The sequence below is a fragment of the Bison bison genome, unplaced genomic scaffold (assembly GCF_000754665.1).
Source record: "Bison bison bison isolate TAMUID 2011002044 unplaced genomic scaffold, Bison_UMD1.0 scf7180017864519, whole genome shotgun sequence".
Taxonomy (NCBI): domain Eukaryota; kingdom Metazoa; phylum Chordata; class Mammalia; order Artiodactyla; family Bovidae; genus Bison; species Bison bison.
In genome coordinates, this window is record NW_011495072.1 from 17,249,860 (window position 1) to 17,259,947 (window position 10,088).

Genomic DNA, 10,088 nt, shown 5'->3' on the forward strand with positions numbered 1-10,088 from the left:
CCATATCATTCTCTGCTGCTCCCTTCTCCTTTTGCCTTCAGTCTTTATAGCATCTAAGTCTTTTCCAGTGAGTCAGCTCTTCACATCAGATGGTCAAAGTATTGGAGTTTCAGCTTCATCATAAGTCCTTCCAATGAATATTCAGGGCTGATTTCCTTTAGGATTGACTGATTTGATCTCTTTGCAGTCCAAGGACTCTCAAGAGTCTTCTCCAACACACAATTTGAAAGCATCAGTTCTTCCACACTTAGCCTTCTTTATGGTGCACCTCTCACATAGATATGTGACTAATGAAAAAACCATAGCTTTGACTTTATGGACCTTTGTCAGCAAAGAGATGTCTTTGATTTTTAATATGCTTTCTAGCTTTGCAATATCTTTCCGTCCAAGTAGCAAGCATCTTTTAATTTCATGGCTATAGTCACCATCTGCACTTATTTTAGTGCCCATGAAAATAGAAATTGTCATTGCTTCCACTTTTTCCCCATTTGCCATGAAGTGATGGGACAAGATGCCCTGATCTTAGTTTTTTACTGTTGAGTTTCAAGCCAGCTTTTTCACTCTCCTCTTTCACCTTCATCAAGAGGCTCTTTCATTCCTCTTTGATTTCTGCCATTAGAGTGGTATCATCTGCATATCTGAGGTAGCTGATATTTCTCCTGGCAGTCTTGATTCCAGCTTGTGAATCACACAGCCCAACATTTCTCATGGTGTACTCTGCATAGAAGTTAAGTAAGCAGGGTGACAGTATACAGCCTTGTCATACTCCTTTCCCAATTTGAACCAGTCGGTTGTTTCATGTCTGGTTCTGTTACTTGACCTGCATATAGGTTTCTCAGGAGGCAGGTAAGGTGGTCTGATATTCCCATCTCTTTCAGAATTTTCCACAATTTGTTGTGATCTACACAGTCAAAGGCTTTCGCATAGTCAATGAAACAGAAGTAGATGTTTTCCTGGAATTCCCTCGCTTTTTTTATGATCCAACAGATGTAGACAACTTATCTCTTGTTCTTCTGCCTTTTCTAAATCCAGCTTGTACATCTAAAAGTTCTCAGTTCATGTGCTGTTGAAGCCTATCTTGAAGGATTTTGAGCATTACCTTTCTAGCATATGAAATGAATGCAATTGTGCAGTAGTTTGAACATTCTTTGGCAATGGCTTGCTTTGGGATTGGAATGAAAATTGACCTTTTCCAGTCCTGTGGCCACTACTAAGCTTTAGCATAGTCAAAGAAGCTGAATTAGATTTTTTTCTGGAACTCCCTTGCTTTCTCCATGATCCAACAAAAGTTAAAAATTTGATCTCTGGTTCCTCTACCTCTTAGAAATAGCATAAAATTATGTATTACCTTTCTCACTCTTTATATTTATATTAAATTATATTATCTAGTCTAAAATAAATCTAAAATCTAGTCGGAGAAGGCAATGGCAACCCACTCCAGTACTCTTGCCTGGAAAATCCCATGAATGGAGGAGCCTGGAAGGCTGCAGTCCATGGGATCCCTGAGGGTTGGACATTGACTGAGCGACTTCACTTTCACTTTTCACTTTCATGCATTGGAGAAGGAAATGGCAACCCACTCAGTGTTCTTGCCTGGAGAATCCCAGGGATGGGGGAGCCTGGTGGGCTGTCATCTATGGGGTCACACAGAGTCGGATATGATTGAAGTGACTTAGCAGTCTAAAATAATGATCTCATCAGTGATTGGCATCATACTCTCTGTGTCCTCATACTAGACAGCCACTCTGATGTCTAATACCCTTAAATCTTATGATTTATTATCTTCCTAGAGAAACCTCTTTAGAAAATAAAGTGATAGCATAAAGATTGAGGTCTTGGCACTGAAGGCAGATATACATGGTTTCATATCACATATCTGTTTCTGTTACATATTAGTCTGGATGACCTAAGGTAAGTTTTGCAACTTGTCTTATTCTTTTTCCTCATCTGTGAAATTGGAATAATATTAGAACTCATGCTGTTGTTGCAAGGAGTAAATGAATTTTTGCAAGTCTAGTACTTGGCCCATAGTTAGCACTCAAAATGTTAATATTATTGATTTAATTCTAATAAATGTTAGCCATTAGCTATTTCTATCCCATATGCTCTTTATTATTTTTACTTTATGTAAACCTTGATTCTCCAAAGTTAACAAAAAATCTAGTTCCTATTTCAGCTTTATTTTCTCCATATTTATTTCAAATCTTTTTGAATTACTAGTTTTAATGATAAAATTTCCCCTACATAAGTCCTTAATATAAATTGGAAGTCCACCCAGTATCATTAAAACATTTTTAAAAGATCACATCATTAGTTGTAATAAAAAAATTAAACTTAGTAAAGATAATACTGAGTCACTCTACCCCATCTGGAGGAGGAAATGGCAACCCAGTCCAGTATTCTTGCCAGGACAATCCAATGGACAGAGGAGGCTGGTGGGCTACAGTCCATAGGGTTGCAAAGAGTCAGACATGACTGAAGTGATTTAGCACACACTCTACCCGTATTGCTTATTCAGGAGCACATTTGCATCTACATGTGATGACAAATGGTCAAAAGTTGCAATCTTCTATTTGTAAGATAAATAAGTACTAAGGATCTAAAGTACAATATGAGTAATATAATTACCACTGCTTAATGTTATATGTGAAACTTGTTAAGAGAGTAAATCCTGTGTTTTTATTACAAGGACAATTTTTTCCTTTTATATCTATATGACATAATGGATGTTCACTAAACTTATTATGGTAATCATCTCATGATAAATGTAAGTCAGATCATTATGCTGTACACCTTATACTTATCCAGGCCTGACTGTCAATTTTATCTCATTAAAACTGGAAGAAAAACTTTTTTTTTAATATTCATGATAATATAGTACAGAATTCAGTGAAAACAAAGCCACTGTATACATTTTTACTGAATTAAATGAAGTAATTGTCAAAGAAGAGGAAAAAAGTCAACTAAATGTCTACATAAATGAATACTGATGAAGAGAAAAGCCACTGCCAACGTTTGGGGGCTGGCCTGGTACTATCAACATAGGCTTAGTGTTCTTATCAGTTTCCCTGCCATTCCTAGCTAAATGTTGGTGTTCTTTTTGTTGCTCATAGAATAATTTTACAGAATGCCAAGATTAGACAAAGCTACTGTGTGACCATGATGGAGCAAGACAAAAACAAGCCCACTTAATCATGTCTGAACACAAAAGAACATAAATAACTGTGGAACGATAGAAGAGCAAACACTTCAGTCTTCTAGCTAATATGAATGACTATTGCTTCTTTACCAATTATAGCTTTAGCCTCACTCTAGTGTACCTTTCTTATAAATAAGATTTATTGAGATACCCAATCATAAAATTGTCCCATTTTCTAACAATCAACTTCAGGACATCACTGCTTGCACCCTCCCCAACGTTGTGTAGCCAGAGTCTAGATCTCTGAAAACTTCCACAGTTCTCCGTAGCATGCCTTCTCTCTCACAATAGCAAGCAACAAACCTAACTTGTTCAACTATAGACGTGTTCCTTATTTGGTCTTTGACTAGAGGGCATGACAAAACCTAAAAGCTGACAACTACTCAGATTTTCTTTACTTATATCCAACATCAACTGTTATCCATTCTGTTGAATAGTAGGGCCATTTTAAGGTATCATAGTTGGCTATTTAACAGTAAACTGTGAAAACTTTTGTACAGTTTTTATGTTAATGGCTAAAAAAATTTCAGTGTACAGATTGGTGGTTGCCAGAGGCAAGGGATGATGGTGGGAGAAATGGGTACAAACTTCCAGTTATAAAACGCGAGTCTTGGGGATGTAATGTAGAGCATGATCACTCCAGATAAAAATACTGCATTGTATATTTGAAAGTTACTAAAAGAATAGATATTACAAGTTCTCATCACAAGAAAAAGTGCATAAGGTAATAGCTGTTAAATTGATTGTGGTGATCATTTTGCAGTATATACACATATTGCATCATTAAGTTGTACACCTGAGAGTGTTATATATCACATTTCTCAATACAACTTTTGTAAAATTCCATTCTGTTTCTTCATTTGGTGATTGCCATACTGTTTTTTTTTTGTATTTAATAATATCCCTCAAATACTGTGTTTACCAAATGCTGTTGTATAGCATTCAGTGTTTTTAAAGTAAATTCACTTAAGAGCTAATTAGAGCCACCTTCTAAATTGGAATACACCATTTAGTTGCATGTTGAGACAGTTAATGGTTTGTGATTGTAAATTACAGTGTGAAACCTTTATAATGCTGTAGTTTGCAGTAGGACAAAATAAGATATAATCAGTTCACTAACTTTTATATTGAACTACTGCCTAAAAGAATTGTTTAATCACTAGTTCCAAGGACAGTAATATTTAACAAGATAAACATTTAAGTAAACGGAACTTTTTAACACTCTGCTATCAATTGCAAATTCAATTCAATAGGAAAAAGTTTCTCATGAATAATTTTTTCACTAATCTAATCATTTAAGCCAGTTTGGGCCTTTTTTCCCCTATTCTTATAAAATGTCAGAGAGTGTAAACAAATAATGTTTCTATTTGTATCCTTATAAATAAAATGTTTTATTTATCAAAGATTATGTTTAACTCTACCTTGCCATAAAATGTATATGTAATGGCAATATGAGATCATCTTTTTTATATTTATAGTGATTAATCATCCAGATGGACAATAATATGTTCAATGGAATTGCAGAAATTTCAAACAAAGCTAAATTTATATTTAGGTCAACTATATCTTTTAAATTAACCACTGTAAATCAGCAGTACTAGACCCTATTCAGGGGAAGCATAAGGAAACAGGATAAATACACTTCTTTAAGATGCTTTTAATAGGACTTAATTATCCTGAGTTAAAGGACAAGAATTTGTATATGGGAAATGAATTGAAAATAATAATGGACATATATTGAGTACTTCCCATGAATCTTTGCTATGTAAAATACTTAGAAGAGTATTATTCCAGAGATAACAAAATCACTAAAAAAAAAAACTTGTACTTAAAAGTGTAATTATAGACCAAATTCCTAGAGAATGTTTTTCCCCTTTATTAAGAACAGAGGATAGCTTAGTCTGTTAAGGAAGACTGTTAAAGATTTATATAGTAGAACTTTAAAAATTGGAGCAAAATATTCAAAGGTACAGATTTTAAAAGGTTAAATGTCAAATTTTTAATGGTCACTCCCCCAAAATGTATAGTTAATTACTTTAACACTGGAGGTAAAAGGGTCCAATAGAAGTCTAAGTCACAACTTTGCCCAAGGCTTTTCATCAGCTTTTACACAAAAGAGCAAAGGGCTGATGAAGAAATGATCAGTCTATGTAGTACACTATAGTCTTTCAAAATGTAGGATGATTAATTTTGGTAAGGGATGTAGATTGGTTTTTGCAGCCTAGTTATTAGACTCTGTTTCTCTTGGTAGCCCTGTGCCTGAAGGGCTACCTGTGTCTCTATTCTAAACTATGAAGTTTAGGGGAAGTTAAAAATGTTCCTGTTGGTTAGGCAAAGAAAGAAAGGATGAGAAAGCTATGGATAGTGAAGTTAGTGACAGTGAGGGTGTGACAGATATGTTTATGTGATTAGATAAGCAGTGTAGTAAGTTATCACATTTCATCCAATCAAAGATGCATTTTTTCCCTAAATACTAACATATCTAAAATTAGAATGCATCTTACAATTGCTGTCAATTAAGTGTCAATTGCGATGTACTAGCTAATGCCTATACTTATTATGCAAACTTGGCATAGCTAAATTATATTTTACTTATCTAATTGAGTTATGTGTATTATTGGAACTACATCTGTTCTTCCTGCACATGCAACAATGCAACCAAAGCAGGAGAGATTACCAAGTTCATTGAAATAAATGAAACAAATTATAAACTACGGCTAAAAGAATGACCAAATCCCTTCATCACACAAGACATTGTTAGAGTATTGAGACGTCAATTTGTTTTAAAACTTCCCATTATTTTTTAACAGAAGCTGCATAACTTTCAGAAAAATATAATTCAACTGAGGAAAAAATAATACTATGATCTTTCAAATACAAAAATACCAGCATCACAACTTTCAGAATGGATATTAAAAACTTGAAGATAAATCTTGTAGACAACAAAATAGAAGTCTTTTAAGAAATGCTGTAGCACCAACAAAATTTGATGAAACAGATTATGTTGAAAAATATGGAAGACAATGATTCCAAGTTAAAAACAAGATTTTATAGATTTAGATTTAATGAAGAAGTTTTTAGGAATAAACAAATTTCCTTAAGTAACATTTTCCTTGTGATATATGTTAAAAATCTATATCTAAATAAATATGTTTTCAATAAAAATTAGAAGAATACATGTCTCTATGTATAACTTGGAGTATTTGCTAATATCCTATCATAAAAGATAGTGAGATGTCTTCTAATCAATATCAGATTAGATAAAATATCATAATTTATCATATCTTCCATGATCTAATAATAGAATATTTTGAAACACTTTTTTAAAAAGTCTTAAGCCCATGTTTAAGGATATGTGATATTTAAATGTTGATACCCATGAATTGGTTGATCCCTTTGGCCCATCTGGTGTTATACCTGTTTGTCTAATATAGAGGAAAGGGAAGAGTGACTTCACTATCATTATCATGGCTTACAGTGATTAAATAACTTCAGTTAATAAACACTAAGCTGAGGGCTCTTTGTGGGCTATGTCATATAATCCTGACAAAGATCTGAATAAGACATAATTCCATTTATCATTCTAATGTGCAAATGAGGAAACTGAGGCTGAGAGAAATTATGCTCAGTGTCACATACTAAGTATACAGTGAAGTTAGTATTTGAGTTCAGGCAGTCTGGCTCCAGAGCCTGTGCTCTTTACCTTTGTTCTATGCAGGGAGATTATATTGTTTAGAGCAGACACAGAAGACTGGTTGGGTTAAAAAAATTATACTCTGCCACTAACCAGTTGTGTGACTTTGAAGAATGAACCTCTCTGTCTCAATTATCTCTTCTGCAAAGTGCTTATGAAAATAATAATAAAAGTATCTCATTAGGATCTTTTAAGGATAAATAAGATATGTAAAGCATTTAAAACAGTGTCTGGTATATGATTAGCATTATCTAAATCTTAGCTAATACTACACAATCTACTTCATATTATAATTGGCCAGGAGAAGGACTGTCTGCCCTGAAAGCAACAACCTGGTCATCTCAGAAAAATCAATCAGGCATTTTCAAAATTTCTCTGCTACCTGCATTCATTTTTTAGCAGAATACCAAGTGAGATAGCTCTTTTCCAGTTGTTCTGTTTAATTGAACAATTAGGATTAAAGGGCAGTATTTACTTTAAGGAGTTCTCCTATAAGTATATTAACCCTACTCTTTAAATTGGTCTTCCATGGACCTTTTTATTTTCTCATTGATATTAGCAAATTCAAAGTCATTGTTTTATTCACTTGTTAAATGATTTTTTTCCTAAGGGTGAGAATACCAAGAAAGTTTAAAAGGACACCTGAAAAATCACAGTAACAGGTCATATCGGAATAGAGATTATTATTGAAATGTACTTAATGTATTCTTTTTCCATGAATTTTGTTGTCATAAAACCTTCTTGATAGAACTAAGTTATTTGTTTTGGCTCTAAAAGTTACCCATGCTTTACGAGTACTAGGGAATCATAACATAGAGGATAGAGTACACAGTGACACAGATCTGGATTTTAATCTTGGGTGTATTAATTATTACTTGTATGACTTTGAACAAATTGTTTTAATGTTTTTGAGTTTCTGTTTCTTAGTAAGCATTGAATAAATATCTGTTTTATAGGCCGGTTTTGAGGATTAAAAGAGTAAATTAATATAAAATATCTAATGTATGTGTGTGTGCGCTCAGTTGCACGGTTATGTCCGACTCTTTGCGACCTCCGTGGACTTCAGCCTGCCAGACTCCTCTCTCCGTGGGATTTTCCAGGCAAGAATACTGGAGTGAGTTGCCATTTCCTACTCAAGGGGATCTTCCTGATCCAGGAATTGAACCTGTGTCTCCTGTATCTTCTGCATTGGCAGGCAGGCTCTTTACCACTGAGCCACCTGGGAAACCTGGAAATAAAGTACGCCAACTTACATAAAGTTTCCTGAATATTGAACATTATAATTCTTCCAGTCTTTGTTAGTGGGCTTCCTTGATGACTCAAGTTTTCCCTGGTGACCCATATGGTAAACAGTCCACCTGCAAGGCAGGAGACCCAGATTTGATCCCTGGGTTGGGAAGATCCCCTGGAGGAGGAAATGGCAACCTACTCCATTATTCTTGCCTGGAGAATTCCATGAACAGAGGAGTCTGGTGGGTTATAGTCCATGGAGTTGCAAAGAGTTGGACATGACTGAGTGATTAACACTTTCACTGATGGCTCAAATGGTAAAGAATCTGCCTGCAGTGCTGAAGACTGGAGTTCAGTCCCTGGGTCAAGAAGATACCCTGGAGAAGGGAATGGCAACCCACTCCAGTATTCTTGCCTGGAGAATTCCATGGACAGAGGAGCCTGGAGGGCAACAGTCTATGGGGTCACAAAGAGTTGGGCATGACCGAGTGACTAACACACACAGTCCTTGTTAGAGGATGTAAACTTTTAAAAGTTATTAATGTAGGAATTTTAATATTTCTTATTAATACTCATAAATACTATGATGGAGAATAAAACGTTGGCTGAAATCAGGTTTTGGATTGTTTTTGATTCTATTTATCCATTTTATCTCTACCTTTATTATTACAAAATCTAGGTTCTCTATTGGAATTGATAAGAGCACTTGATAACTTGAGTCAATAGTGTTTTATTAAATATGAAGACTTCTACAGTCATTCCTGAGTGTTTAATCTCAGTAGAATTTCACATAAATCAAGAAATAAATGGAAATCCTGATGAACTAAACATGGATTAATTCTTCAGGCATTTTTGGCAAAACTTGCAAACTTAATTCAGGTAATTAAATGTTTCTCACAGCTGTAGCTTCATCATCCTCTATTTATAATCCTTAACCTATTACACGGAGAAGGCAATGGCACCCCACTCCAGTACTCTTGCCTGAAAAATCCCATGGACAGAGGAGCCTGGTAGGCTGCAGTCCATGGGTCGCTAAGAATCGGGCATGACTGAGCGACTTTCCTTTCACTTTTCACTTTCATGCTTTGGAGAAGGAAATGGCAACCCACTCCAGTGTTCTTGCCTGGAGAATCCCAGGGACGGAGGAGCCTGGTGGGCTGCCGTCTAAGGGGTCACACAGAGTCGGACACGACTGAAGCGACTTAGCAGCAGCAGCAGCAGCAACCTATTACAAGCACTACATTGGATGCTTAGTAAATGAAGTTCTAAAGAATGATAACTTTCAGAAAAATATGTTTACTGGTAGAATATAATGAATATATTTTATATAACTTTGCATGTTATTAGAAATGCCCATGTTGAACTTATTTATATTTTTATCAGCATTGCAAAATCCAAGTGTATATAATTTATTAATATACCTATTAAACTATACTTTATAGATGACAATTTTTCTAAATTTTATAAGCATTAATATTGTACAAAAATAAATTACAATGCATTATTTTTTGCTAATTATTGAGGTATTGAAAAATGGAGTAAAGTGGGGGATTATATTCAAAGATGTATAGTTCCACATCTGAACTTAAAGAAATTAATCCAGGAAAATATGGGTAAGGTTATAAAAATGTAGGTGGACAAAATTTTATAGTTCAGGAAACAGACAAGGAAAGAGATTAAAATCGTATAGTTTTTACAGGTATTGATGAGATTTATTTAGACTACATATATGAAAACTGAGTCTTGGACTTATTCAGAGTTGTAAAACTAGCAAATAACATTTAGTGATTGAAACTCATATTTTACAATTTTAAGCCAGTGTTTTTTGTTCAATATCAAACTGTAGAAAGAATAAACTTCAGTGTCTTTGTATCACATTTTAAAAGGTTTACCCCTCTTACCAACTTTGTTTTTATTCTGAAGATTGTCAGTAAAAAGGGTTTTGATGATTTTTATTTCTAATAA